The sequence below is a fragment of the Purpureocillium lilacinum genome, assembly GCF_023168085.1.
Source record: "Purpureocillium lilacinum CBS 284.36 DNA, scaffold_4, whole genome shotgun sequence".
NCBI classification, from domain to species: Eukaryota; Fungi; Ascomycota; class Sordariomycetes; order Hypocreales; family Ophiocordycipitaceae; genus Purpureocillium; species Purpureocillium lilacinum.
The window spans coordinates 1,628,259-1,644,793 of record NW_027072114.1 but is presented as its reverse complement, the minus strand read 5'-3'; positions in this window follow the sequence as shown (position 1 = coordinate 1,644,793).

Sequence of the window (16,535 nt, the reverse complement as noted above, 5' to 3'; positions counted from 1 at the left end):
ATAGCGACGATCGAGGTTCTAATAAGTTACCCTACGAGACGTATCTTAATTAAGGCATTAAGTAAGCAATTCTTAAAGCTCCTAATAGCTTTACTCTTAGAGCTCTTAGCTACTCTACTATAAGCGTAATAGCTATATATATTAGCGTTAAGTAGTCTAATAACGTTAAGTAAGCGGTTCTTAAAGCTTTTAATTACTTTACTATAAACTTAATAGCTACTAGCATTAACTACGCTAATGCCGTTAACTAGGCTATTAACTAGAGTAGTCCTATTTTCACACACGCATTTCTCTATTTTCACACATCTCCGCTACTAAGGCCCCCTGCAGCCACTAAGAACCCCTGTCACAGCAGGCGCCGCGCGGGGCTACAGTGCCATTTTTACTGCTTGCGCACGCTATCGGGCTGTAGGCTGCTAGGCTGCACGGGCTGCAGCAAGCAATTAAAGGCATCGCGGGCTGCACGGGCTCCAGCAGCAATTGAAGGCATCGCGGGCTGCCGTGCTGCACTGCTGCTGCCGCAATTGAAGGCATCGCGGGCTGCCGGGCTGCTGCATCAATTGAAGGCGTCGCGGGCTGCCGGGCTGCTGCAGCAATTCAAGGCATCGCGGGCTGCCGGGCTATAGCAGACAATTGAGGTCATCGCGGGCTGCAGCGGGCAGTTGAATGCATCGCGGCTACGGGCTGTAGCGGGCAGTTGAAGGCATCGCGGGCTGCCGGGCTGCTGCATCAATTGAAGGCATCGCGGGCTGCATAGGCTGCACGGGCTGTAGCGCAATTGAGGCCATCGCGGGCTGCGGGCTGCGAGCCTGACAGTGTGGCACTGTAGCCCGGTCTTAGCTGTGTGACGTGTGTGAAAATAGAGAAATGCGTGTGTGAAAATAGGACTACTCATTAACTAAGCCATTCTTAAAGCTCTTATTACGAGCGTAATAGCTATTAGCGTTAACTCTACCGCTAACCGGGTTAATAGCGTTAACTAAAGCTTAGCCCCGACCGATACTAGGACTTAAGCTCCGCTAGGAGTTAAAGCGCCGATAATAATAGCGTACTTCTATTCTAGGCCTGCCTTAGCCTACCTCGACGTAACTAAACGACTATAGGATCCTATATACTACGGACTAGCTCCTTTATATCTAAAGGCTTCTCGAGCTACTAATAGCGACTTACGTCTACCTTTAAGAGTATTATATTTACCTTAAGCCGCTCCTTAATAATATATATATATAGTAAGCTATATTATTACGTAAAGGCGCCTATATACTTAAGTAATGCCTTAGTCTATTTATTAGCCTAGTTTTTAGGTAGCTAATAATATTATATATAAATAAGCTATATAGCGTTATAAGATATAGTTAAGTTAATATTTCCGAGCTAATCGCGCTTATTATAGTATTACTAAAGTTTAATAGCTATCTTTATAGCGCGTTAGATATACTTAAGCTTTTAGTCCTCGATTATAGTATTAATTACCTTATAAATATAAAAGAGATTTAATATATTAAAACGTAAATATAACTTAAGAGTCTTATAGGAGCTCTTAGCCGGGCTATTAACGTATTAACCGAAATTGCGATATCTATCGATATAGTATTTTACTTATTATTCTCGATAGACTATATACTTATCTAGAATATACTAAAGAATATTACGTTAAGAAGGTAAGTATATATCCTTTATTACTTATTACGCTATTATAAAGTTATCCTTAATATAAGTAAAGATAACTTACTTTTATATATTATATATACTATCTAGGCTCTAGATAAGTTCGCTTATAAGTAATAGCGTAAACCCTTATTTTACCTCCCTTAAAAGCTTAAGTAAAGAGATATTAATATTATTATTAATATTAATACTATTAAAGTTATTATTAAAGTCGCTATTAGACTCATTAAAATCGTATTTAAAGTCGCTATCGATAGAACTATTATAATTAAGGTCGCTATTAATTTATCTTTTAAAGCGCTATCGAATCCTAGCTTTAATATTTATATTAATATAAAAAATATAAAGTTATTATTATACCTCTAAAAAGCAATCTTATAAAGCGTTCTTAAAGGCAGTCTCTTTATCTATAAGAACTACCTCTAGAGGTAATACCTTAATTATAAAGTAGATACTATTAAGCTATTAATAGAGCTATTAATAGCCTTATTCCTTCTTTATATTAATAAGGCTAAAGGTAAAGTCTGCGATATTATATTAATCTATTACGCTAATAACTTTAAAGAGGTATAGCTTAAATCGATTTATACTAGATATATTATTAAGATTAAGGACCTTAAGGAACTTCTTTTATATCTCTTTATACTATAAATATATCTATATAATAGCCTTAATATAGTTCTTATCGTTATACTTAATAAAGTACTTAAGAGGCTTATCTAATATATCTATTATACTTACTGCCCTAGCCTTACCTATCGCGCTTACCGCGCCTTAAAGGATATAAATAAATACTTAAGTTACTATAAAGCTATTAAGTAGCTATAATTAGATCGCTTAACGATTATTATATATATCTTATACCTAAAAGTACGTTTTATATAGCTCGAAGTACCTTAAATAATCGCGAATATATAATTCTATAGCCTAAGCTATAATTATAAGCACTCTTATAAGGTCTTATTCTATAAGCTTCTATTTCTTAGTTCGCTAGCGATAGATATTATACGTTAATAAGTTAAGTAATAGCCTAGAGAACTACTATTCACCCACACGCATATCTCTATTCACCCACGCCCGCCCATACAAACCGGAGCTCCATACAGTCATAGTCACACGGCCTACACCCACAGTCGCAGCAGGCTAGCCACCCAGCGGGCCTACAGCAATTGCAGCTATCGCGGGCTGCGGGTTATAGCAGGCAATTAGAGGCATAGCGGGCTGCTGGGCTGCTGGGCTGCTGGGCTGCTGGGCTGCTGGGCTGCTGGGCTGCTGGGCTGTACGTGCAATTGAAGGCATCACGGTTTGCTGGGTTGCGGCACCAATTTAAAGGTATCGCGGGCTGCCGGGCTGCACGAGTTGCAGCAGGCAATTGAAGGCATCGCGGGCTGTTGGCTGCGGGCTGCGGCGGCGGGCTGCTTGTATACTGTGCGCGGCGTGGGTGAATAGAGATATGCGTGTGGGTGAATAGTAGTTCTCATAGCCTATAGTTATATTAGCTATAGTTAATATAATAATACTATTTCTAGCTTATTACTTCGCTAGCTTTATAAATAATAACGTAAGGGTAATCAATACGCTATAATACTAGCCGCTAGACCTTAATACTTATTGAGATATATTCCTTACTATAGTTATAAATAAAGTAGATCTATATAGCTATTATAGTACTATAAGGAAATATATAGGAGCCTTAGCTTAACTTAATAATAATAGTAATACTATTATTACGATAGAAACTTTATAAACAGTCTAGTATATCGATATATATATTAAAGAGAGGTAATAATATAAGTAAGACTGGTATCTTTCTTATTATATAGTTAGAAATTATAATAATGAGGTTAGAATTTCCGTCGGTAAAATCTCTATTAATAGAGTCTTTATCGGTAGAGTCTTTATTAATAAAGCTATCATTAGTAAAGCTATCGTTAATAAAGCTATCGTTAGTAAAGCTATCGTTAATAGAGCTATTATTAATAAAGTACCTATTAATAAAGTACTCGTCGGTAAAGTACTTATCGGTAAAGTCTTTATTAGTAGAGTCTTCGTTAGTATATATAGAGGCTTTATCGCTAGACTTAGCGAGATTAATAGCGACTTTATTAATAGACTTAATAATACTAAAGAAATCTCGGTCCTTAAGATCTTTATCGTCCGCTTTATATATAACGTATATAACGTTATATTTAGCCGAGGCGTTATATTAAATAGTAGCATTAAATATAAGGGTAACGTTAAATATAGTAACGTTAGATATAGTAACCTTAAATATAAAAGCTATATTAAATTTAAAGGAACTATTAAAGACGGTTTTAAGGATAATAAAACCGTTAATAGCATTAGATTAAGATATATTATTAATAGCATTAGATCTAGGGATAATATAAGCGCTAGGAGTAATCTAACGGGTAGGAAGTTTAAATAACTTAAGAAAGGAAGATAAGGACGATAAGCTATCTAAAGGTATATTAAGGATATTAATTAAGTTAATAAATAGAGGCGTATTAAGAGGTATCTTAAGAAGATTCGTTAAGTTAAAGATAAAGTCTTTAATTAAGACCCTAGCTTACGATACGCTAATACTATTAATAACGCTAATATTATTTACGATAATTAAAAGACCTATATAGCTTATAATACCTATTAAGTATACTTTAATATTATTAAATATACTTACTTTTATTACTTACTCTTATTACTTACTCTTATTGCTTACTCTTATTACTAGCTTTAATACTATATCTCGCTATAATATATATATTTAACGTTATTAACGAGTTAAGTTATTAAGGAAAAGAGAAAAGTTTAATATATTATATTAATAATAGGTAATATAGAGTTATAAATATATACCTATAAACCCTTAGCGTTATATTATTATATACGAGATTAAACCTATACTCTATAAGAGCATTCTATTACCTAAAGATCTTCTGCTAGTCTAAGTAGCCCTAGACGTGCCTATATAGTCCTTATAGTTATTTTAACGGTAGTATCGATAATAATAATAGCGGCCCCTTTAGCGGCAGCCTTAATAATAGCAGTAATAACTTAAAGTTATAGCATTAAAAGTTAATATCTTAATATATAAGTAGCTTATAGAAGTAAGATAGCTACTCTATAAGTAAAGGGAGCTCGTCTTAGCTCTATAAAGATATCTTACGTTAAGCCTATAGTTAGACCTTAAGTAAGATCTCTAATTAAAAGCTATATCCCTAACTTACCGGCGGCAGTAAAGGGAGGTAAAAATATAGTATAGTTAGTATATATAATTAAGGAAGTAAAAACTATAGTATCGGTTATAAGAAGAGATAAAGCTATTATAGCTATAGCTATAGCTATACTTATCGTTATACTTATTACTATAGTTTAAGTTATAATTATATATACTTTTACTATTATTATTATTATTATTACTCGACTTTATAACGAGACTATAATAATAACTACTATAACGGTAATAGCGATAGAAGAAGTAAGCTACCCGTTCCTTTAAAGTATAAAAGTATTGTATTATCTTAATTACTTATTACTATTATATTATATTATATAGACTTAAGGGTATTAAGAAGGTTAGGTTATATTATATAAAGTATAATATAAGAACCATACCCTTTAAGCTCGTAAGGTTATATAAGCTACGTAATATATATAGTCTTAATATATAATACCTTAAGCCTTACCTTAAGCTAGGCCTTAAGCTATTATAATCTTATATAAGCTTACTATCTTATCTCTATCTATTCTCCTATATATATAGTCGTCTCTATATATATATTTATATATATAGTACTATAAGTATAAAGGCTCGTAATTAACGAGAGCTTTATTATATCGAGAGAGATATTGATACGTTATAAAGCCGACCGTATTATCCCTACGTAGATATATATTAGACGTTATTACTATAATATATAAAGGGGCGTATATCTTCTCTTATTAGCGGCCCGATTTAGGCAATAAGAAGTATAGATCTTACCGGTAACCGCCTATATTATCGAGAGCGCTTTATATTACGGGTAATAACGTATTGCTATAGTATTAGCCGCGAGCTCTATATATATATATATATATATATATATATATATATATATAAATATATACATATATATATATTAATACTAGACTTTATACTATAATTTCTAGGCTTATTAAAGGTCCGTACTTAATTTATATAGCAGACCCTAGTCTATTAAGAAGGGGTAGCCTTAAAACCCCTTAGTAGCCCCTTAGCATATAGGAGCCAGTAGCTAAATAGAAAACAGGTGGTGTCTAAATAGCTACTCTCTATAATAAGTAGGCTCTTAACGCTCTTATATAAGCTCTTAGCTAAGCTATTAACCTATTAACTAAAGTTATAATACTTATTAATATAGTATTTAGCTTATTAATAGCGGAATAAAAGATACTCTTTTTAAAGGTACTATAAGATAGAGTATCCTTATTTTTATATATATATTTCTCTATTTTTATATAAGTCTACTTTAACCCCTATCTATTATAGCTAAGCCTTATAACTAAAATTATATATAACGCTATAGACCTATTAAATAGTCTTAATACTATAATAAAGGGCCTATACTAATGGCAGTAAGAGGTAATATAGATCGTAGAAAGAGGTCTATTATAGGTTTATACTAAATGCCGGTAAAAGATAGGTATTATAGTTATTATAGCTAGAGCTATAAAAAGAGGTACCTTTATAGGCGTTATAGCCAGTACTATAAAAAGAGAGGTATTATAGGCGTTATAGCCGGTGCTATAAAAAGAGGTGCCTTTATAGGCGTTATAGCCGGTGCCGTAAAAAGAGAGGTATTTATGCTCGTTACGGCTGGTGCCGTAAAAAGAGAGGTATTATAGTCGTTATAGCCGGTGCCATGAAAAGAGAGGTATTACAGGCGTTACAGCCGGTGCCATAAAAAGAGAGGTATTTAGGCTCGTTACAGCCGGTGCCATAAAAAGAGAGGTATTCGTCACAGCCGGTGCCGTAGAAAGAGAGGTATTACAGTCGTTACGGCCGGTGCCATAAAAAGAGAGGTATTTAGGCTCGTTATAGCTAATACTATAAAAAGAGAGGTATTCGTTATAGCCGGTGCTATAGAAAGAGAGGTATTTAGGCTCGTTATAGCCGGTGCCATAAAAAGAGAGGTATTTATTATAGCCGGTGCTATAGAAAGAGAGGTATTATAGTCGTTATAGCTAGTACTATAGAAAGAGGTGCCTTTATAGGCGTTATGGCCGGTGCTATAGAAAGAGAGGTATTTAGGCTCGTTATAGTTAGTACTATAAAAAGAGAGGTATTTATTATAGTTAGTACCGTAAAAAGAGAGGTATTATAGTTATTATAGCTAGTACCGTAGAAAGAGAGGTATTATAGTCGTTATAGCTAGTGCTATAGAAAGAGGTGCCTTTATAGGCATTATAGCCGGTACTATAAAAAGAGAGGTATTTAGGCTTATTATAGCTAGTACTGTAAAAAGAGAGGTATTTATTATAGCTAGTACTATAGAAAGAGAGGTATTTATACTCATTACGGCTAGTATTATAGAAAGAGAGGTATTATAGTTATTATAGTTAGTACCGTAAAAAGAGTAAGAAAATAAGCCTAACTTATTGCCTTATATCTCCGACCCTATATCTTCTATCTCGCTTAAGTCTTTTATAACCGTAATTAAGTCCTTAATATTTATAACGCTCTTTATAGCTATTAAGTCCTCTATACTTAAAGTTAAGAAGTTAACTAATAGCGATATATTAACGATAATCTTATTTTATATATTATTATAACCGCTATTAATTAAATATTAAGCTATATTAAAAGTAATAAAGTCTAGCTAATAAAGAGAGCTATTAAATAATATATTATATTAATTCTTAATCCTTTTAATTATTTATAGCTATAAAAGTCCTTTATTTATAGCTTTATATTAAAGCTTATCGATCTCTTATTAAGATAGGTTATAATAAAGGCTAGTATTAAGTTAAGTAATACCTTAAAAGGTATTTCGACTTAATTACTTCCTTTAAGGTATTTTCTTTTATAATTAAGTTTAAGGTTATTAGCTATCTCTTTATAATTACTATTACTATTAAGTTTAATAAGCCCTTTTTCGTAGCCTAAAAGTCTATTTATATAGCTAACTCTAGCGTTATTTCTTTTATCTCTTTTATATTTATCTCTTTATTTAAGGCTCTTAATGCCTTAAGTAAAATTAGACCTAGCTTAATTCGTCTTATAATACCTTAAGAGTTAAAAAAAGAGGAACTATTCTATTCTAGGCTTATTAAAGCTAATTATATAAGCTTTAGATTATTACTACATTTCGAATATAAAGAAATAGCTCTTTTATATCTAAGGGTTTTTATAGCTATTAACGAGGGTAATAATCTTCCTTATTTAGCGCTTTTTTCTTAAAGAGATAGTAAAGGATAGTATAATTATATAAAAAGGTATATTAATTAATAAAGTTTTTTATATAAAATAAAAATAAAAGTAAGTTTAATTATTATATTATTAATAAAGATAATATAGCTAATTAATATTAATATAATAAAAGCTTAATAGCTTAATATAAAATAGTTAAGTTAATATTATTAAGCTAATCTTAAGTAATATATTTCTCTTAAAGCTTTATTACTATCTTAATAGCTTATTTAATATATTACTATTCTTAAGTATTAACTATCTCCTTAATAATATAATAAAGATAAAGTAGATCTCTTATATTAATTAAAAAATAAGATTTTAAGCTCTTATAAAAGCTCTTTATAAAGCTATTAACTCGCTAATTATAATTATAATATTAATTAATAAAATATTTAGCTTATTATTACTTAATAGGTATATATTCCTTAATAAGATATTATAAGATTAATCGTTAATATAGTAAATAAATAGTAATTATTATTTATTAAGCTTTCTTAAAATCTATTTCTATTTTCGCGAAAATAATATACCTTTAAGTATTAAATATATTATTATATATTTACTTAAGGTTAGTAGCTAATTATAGTAATATTATATTTAATATTAATAGCGTTAATAGATCGTTATTAAAATTATTATTATTTATTAAAAGGGTAAAAAAGTATTTACTTTTAATAAAATCCTTAAGGTTATTTATAAGTTCTTTATTAATATTAATCTTATTTACTTTATTTAAGTTAAACTATTATAAATAAATCCTAGCTTATATATTAATATTAATATAAAAGATATATAGTTATTATTAAGCGAGTAGAAATTAAGCTTTTAATATAGCTTTAAGAGTATCTTCCTTATCGATAATAACGATATTAAGAGCTAGAGCCTTAATTTAAGCGTTAATAGAGTTAAGTTACTTATAGAGTTAATTATAGCCCTCCTTTTTCTCTATATTAATAAGGCTAAATATAAAGTTATAAAGAGACTATTAATTAATAACTTTAATAACTTAAAAGAGAAATATCTTAAACTTAATAATATATTAAATATATTATATATAGCTAATATTAATAATAATAAATAAATTTATTTATTTAATATATATTATTAAGACTAAGAACCTTAAGAAATCTCTTTTATATAACCTTATATTAAAGGTAGGTTTAAAGGAGCCCTTTAATATAATTATCTTTATTAAGAAATAAGATATACTTAATATCGTTATTATAAAGGATTTAAATAAATACTTATATTAATATTAAACCCTTAAGTAAAGCTATCTTAATTCTTTAGCGGTTATTATATATATCTCCTATATAAAAGAAATAATAATCTAGATTAAATTATTAATAAAGTAATATATCTATCTTATAAGCCTATATTATTTTACTCTTTAAGATAATAAGCTAGATCTTTCTTTAAGTATTAATTCGATATTAATAGATATTATAAGCTAATAGATATAGAGATAAGCTATAATTATATTAACTATAAGCTAGGTAATAGCTCTATTTCTAGTTTATCTTTATTTTAGTTTTCGCGATTAAAGAATAAAGGTAATTAATCTATTAAGAAATAACTTTCTTTATATTAATACTTATCGAGGCTTTCTTTATATTATAGTTATACTTAAAGACTATATATATTAAAAGAACCTTACCTTTAAAGCTATAGTTACTTAAACTTAAACGCTAAATAATATTAATATTACTCTTATAATAAAAACCTTATATATATATATAGAGCTCGTTAAAGGACCTATAAAGGGCTAATAATAATAAAGATAGGATCTTAATTATAATATAATCTATTTTACTTTCCCCTTTTTAGGACTAAGAAGGTATTTAAGAAAGAGTTTATTCCTCGCTAGAGGTAGGTTCGTTAAAGGCCTATTTATTAAAGGTATATTTATTAAAGGTATATTTATTAAAGGTATATTTATTAAAGGTATATTTATTAAAGGTATATTTATTAAAGGTAGCTTCCTTATTAAAGTTAAGTAAATTAAAGGAAAACTATTTATTAAAGTTAAGTATATCGAAAGTAGATTATTAATTAGAGTTAAGTAAGTTAAAAGTAAACTACTTATTAAAGTTAGGTATATTAAAGGTAATCTACTTATTAAAGCTAGATTACTAATTAGAGTTAAGTAAGTTAGAGTTAAGTAAATTAAAGGTAAACTACTTATTAAAGTTAGGTATATTAAAGGTAGTTTACTTATTAAAGCTAGACTATTAATTAAAGTTAAGTAAGTTAGAGTTAGGTAGTTTAAATATAAATTACTTATTAAAAGAATAATATTTATTAAAGGTAGACTTATTAATAAAGTTAGGTCTATTAGCTAAGGTAGTTCTATTAAAGGAAAGCTCTTAATTAATACTACTTTCTTCTAAAGTATACTTATATTATATACCTTAGCGTATTATATTAAGGATATTAAGAAATTCGTCTTTAATTATTAAGCTCGTTTAGGTCTCTAAGAGGTTCGTTAAATTAATTATTAAATCGGCTACCGATTTAAGAATATAAGTAAGGTTAATAACCTCGATATTCGAGAAGTTAATAAGAAAAGTAAGTATTATAAGAAGGAGGGATAAAGGCAGTAAAAGATAGAGAGAAGAGGGAAATAAGGATATAAGAGATAAGAAGGGTAATAGTAAAATAAGATAGAAGAGATAATAGAGGTATTAAATTACTTAATCTTCTATCCTCTCTAGATTAGGAGGGAAAGGTCCTATATATAATTGAGAAGACCCGGCCTTCGGTTTAATAGTCTCTCTATCGGTTTAATACTAAGCTCTATAGCTAAAAAGAGCTAAATTTAGCTCTATTTAACGTAGCTATAGCTAAATTCAGCTATATTTAGCGTAGCTATAGCTAAATTCAGCTATATTTAGCTTAATTTAGCGTAGCTATAGCTAAATATAGCTAAATATAGCTCTATATAGCGTAGCTAACCTTATACTAAACTAAAGACCCCGAGTCTAGCCGAAAATAGCTAAAATCGGTCTAATAGACTATCTAGTAGTATAATAGACTACCCGCCGGTCTAATAGACTATCCGCTATAATAAAGTTTCTAGATAAATATTTACTTAATATATATAAAAGTCGGTACGTATTAAATAAATATTTATCTATATAGACTTTATAGTAGTATATTTTTTATCTATTTCTATATAGCTTATATAGCTATATATTAGCTATATATTATATTTTAATAGTATAAAAGGCTCTTATAGACCTTCTTATTATACCTAAAAGTAATATTTTCTAAATAAATAGCTATATAATATATATATATATATATTTATAAAATATATTATATAGTATATTTATATATATTATATAGAAATATATTTTTTATATCCTTCTATATAGTCTATATAGCTATATATTAATTATTTTATATAAACTAAGATATAAGCTAGCTGCCTTTATGCCTATAATACCCCTTTTTTTATATAGCGCCCCTTTTTACCTTACAGCGTTATATAACCTAGCGGGCAGCCTAGGCTATACTTAAGCTTAGACCTTAAGGACTAACCCTTAATAAATACCTTAAATCTATATTTTTTTAATTAATTATATATTACTTAGCTAAAAATAAGGTATATAAATATAAGTAAGTATAAACGCTTAATTATATAGCTATTGTTTTAATATAATATAATAAAAGCTTATATTATATAATATATTATAGTTAATGCCTTTTAATATTATATTATAGCTTATAATATAGTTAAATAGCTATATTATAAGCTTATAGCTTAAAAGATAAATCTTAACCTCTTTCTTAACTTATTTAACTCTCTTATTATTATATATCTTATTATAAATAAGCTTAATAAGCCTCTAAAAAGTCTTAATATTAATTAAGTATTTAATAATAATTTTAATAATATAGCAATCTTATTTTTTATTATTATTATTTCTTTTTAATATATATAAAGATTTCTTTACTTTCTTAATTAATTTTTATTATAATAATAATATTTATTTTATTAAAGCCTTATCTATTAATAAATATAAGATTAATAATATCTCTTAATTTATATATATTATCTTTTAGTATAATTATAGCTTTAAGTAAGCCTTTAAGAATATAAGTATCTAAAAAATAATATCTTAAAAGCTTAATTATTTTATTAAAGTTATTACTTTAATTATTAAGTCTTTTAGCTAAAAATATATATATATAATAACTAAAAGTTATTATAATTATAAATAATCTCTTAATTTATTTATTTATAGAGTAATACTATTTATAAAGGATAAAAACCCTTATTATATAAGTATTTTATATCTTTTTAAGTATACGCCCCTATCCCTATACCGCGCTAGCTATTTTTAGTATATAAATATAGAATAGTAATAACGCACTAAAATATACCGCGAAATCTTAATTAAATCGTATTTTTATAATATAGCTATTATACCGTAAAGTTAATAAAGTACCGGTAAGGCTTAATTTGCTTAAAAACGTATCTCTATAGTTTCCCTTTAATATTATTATATTTAGATATATATTATTCTATTTTAGATCCCTTTACTGGCTAGTAACGCTTATAACGATACCTTTATTACTATTAATTACGCCTATAGCCCTAACCTTATCTATTTAGCTATAGCGTTAATAGGGCTTAATTCGCCTAAAAAACGAGTTTCTATTATTTCCTTATAATATTATAATATTAAGGGTATATTCTTTTAGTCTAAGTCTCTCTATTAAGTACCCTAACTATACTAGGCTCTAGGCGTAACCGCGGTTATAGCTATATAGCTAAGATAACGTTATCTTATAAGGCTAAGGTAGGCGTAGTTAGTAACGCTATTAAAGTAGTTCGTAATATTATAGACCAGGCTTGACTAGCGGCGCTACTATAGAGAGGTATTAGCCGCGATATATTACGTTATATAGGCATCTATTATATTATACTAAAATAGTAATTATATAACTAAGCGCTTATATTAACTTATACTTATATACTATATTTATCTATAGCGGACTAGCTAATATATAATTAGCTAGGAAAAAATATAGACTTAAGGTACTTATATAGCGAGGGTTTTTATCCTTTATAAATAGTATTACTTTATTTATATTATTTTTTATTATTATATAATTATATAATAAAAGAAAGAAAAAAAGCTTATAATTAAATATAATATATAAGCTTAAAAGATAATAAATATTATTTATAAAGCTAATTTAATTTATAGCTTCTTTTAAAAGAAAGATATTAATAATAAATAAATTATTAAAAAATAATACTTTAACTTAATATTAATTTAAGTATTTATTAAAGAGCTTAAAGAAGCTAAGATTAAAGGTAATAAATTACTTAATAATAAAAGCTACCTTAAAGCTTTTTTTTAGATTTACCTTTAATATTATAAAATATAAAAGAAATTATTAAAAATCCTTAAGTTTAATATTACTTATTAAATTAATTATTTTAAGATATTATTTTTAAGCTATAAATATTATAGACTAAAAGATAAATATTAATTTTACTTTTAGTTTTATTAAAAAAGAATATTATTTATAATAATTTATTAAAAAGCTTAATAAGTTTTATAAAAGCTTTATTATCTTTACTTTAAAAATTATAATAATTAATAAAAAATAAGGCTTTTAAATAATATTTATTAAAGTCTTTTTAATATATAATAATAACTTTATATATATTACTTTATAATTAATATTTAAATTAAAATTAATTTTTATTAAAAATATAAAGAAATTAATAATAATAACTTTAATATTATTATTAATAATAATAATATTAACTTATATATAAAGTTATTAAATTATTAATTTAACTTTAATCTTAAAGGCTATAAATATATATAATAAAAAGTAAAAAAAATATCTTAAGCTTAAATATTTAAGAATATAATTATAAAGGTATATTTAAAGCCTTTTATATTATTATTTATATTATTAATTATAATACTTTTAAAGACTTATAAAAATACTTTATTAAAGCTTTTAATAATTATTAAAAGTATATCTTTTAATATTTATAAGATTAATATATATTATAATATAAATAATAAATAAAGTATTATATTAATTATTATTATAACTTTAATTAAAAAGTTAATAACTTAATTAAGACTATTTATTTAAATATTAAATCTTATTTTATAATAAATATATTAAACTTTTAATACCTTTATAAAGTATTATAAATAATAATTAAAAATAAAGCTTATTTATATATTTAAAAGGCTATTAAATAACTTTAAAAGTAATAACTTTAATATATTTATTAAACTTAATTAAATAAATTAAATTAATAATTTATTTATCTTATTATTTATTTTTTTATTAAATAATATTATTTTATCTTTATTATAATATTTAATTAATATAAGCTTTAATTATTAAAGATTTATATAAATAACTTTAAGTATTAATATAGCTTATTTTATAATTATAAAATCTTTATTTACTTTATTAAAAATTAATTATTTTATTATTATTAAATTATTCTTTATTAATAATTTAAAAAGCTTTTAATTTATTTCTTTATATTATTATAAAATACTTTACTTTTAAGCTTATTTAATAATTATTTATAAAACCTTAAAAATAACTACTTTAATATTTCTAACTTCATTATTATAATTAATAGCTATAATTAATTATACTTTAATATTATTAATAAAAAGCTTTAAATCCTTTAATACTTTAAAATTATTAATAATCTTATTATTAATAATATTAATAATAATAATATTAAAGTTAATTTTATATAATAAAATTAAGCCTTAAAGTAAATATATATATAAAGCTTATAAAAGACTTAAAGTAAAGGTAAAGATAAAAGTAAGGCTTAAAGCTATAAACTTAATTAAGTTATTAATTAAAGAATTTAATTTTTAAACTTAAGTATTTATTATAATTACTTATAGTTTAAGCTTAAAGATAAACTCTTATAATTAATATAAGTATTATAAATATTATAGCTAGCCTTAAAGAGGTTATAAACTATAAAAGTATTATAAAATAGTTATAGCTATATTTATTACTAGCTTATAATATTATAAATTACTTTAATAATATTATAAATTACTTTTATTTTAGCTTTATAAAATAAAGTTATTTTAATTATATAATTATAATTATAATTATACTTAAAACTTAATATAATTAAAGGACTTAATATAAAGACCTTAAAGTAAAAAAAATATACCTTTAATATTATAATATTATAAAGAAATTATAGAAATATATTTTTTTAAGTAAATTAAACTTAATTAATATTAAGTAATATTATTTATATAAATAAAAAGTACTAATTATATAGATATTCTATAAAATTCTAGGTCTATACCTTACCCCTATACCGCTATAGCTATTTTTAGTATATAAGTATAGGATAATAATAGCGCGCTAAAATATATCTTAAAATCTTAATCGAATCGTATTTTTATAATATAGCTACCTTACTATAAAGCTAATAAAGCGCTAATAAAGCTTAATTCGCTTAAAAAACATATTTCTATAGTTTCCCTATAATATTATTATATTTAGATATATATTATTCTATTCTAGATTACTCCGCTAGGCTAGCGGCGCTTATAACTATACCCTTATTATTACTAACTATATCTACCGCTACTAACCTCGTCTGCCTTAATTATAGCGTTAGTAAGGCTTAAATCGCCTAAAGAAACGTAATTCTATAGTTTCCTTATAATATTATAATATTAAGGGTATATTCTTCTGCTCTAAGGTCTATAGGTTAGGTTCCTTAACTATACTAGGCGGGCTCTAAGCGTAATTATAGTTATAGCTATATAGCTAGGATAACCTTATCTTATGAGGCTGAGGTAGATATAGCCTATAATACTATTAATATAGCTAGTAATGCTATTAAAGTAGTTCGTAATATTATAGACTGGCTTCGAGTAGCGGCGTGGCTATAGGCGCGGCATTAAGAGGTATTAGCCGCGATATATTATAATAGCTATATAAGTACCTATTATAGTATTAACCTTATTACTTAGACTTAATTATATATAGCGGGCTTATAGGCATATAATTAGCTAACGAAAAGGGAATTATAGGTCTATCTATATAGCTAGTACTTTTTATCTATATAAATAGTACTACTCTTAATATTATAGTTAAAGTAAATAAAGTTAAAGATATAAATATAATTATAAGTATTAAAGTAATTAACTAGCTTAATAAAGGAATTTAAAATAAAATAATATATATTTAAATATAATAATATTAAAGGGAAACTATAAAAATATATTTTTAAGTAAATTAAGCTTTATTAATACTTTATTAACTTTATAATATAATTATTATATTATATAAATATAATTTAATTAAGATTTTAAATTATATTTTAATATATTATTATTATTTTATATTTATATATTAAAAATAATTAATATAATATAAAGGTAAAGTATAA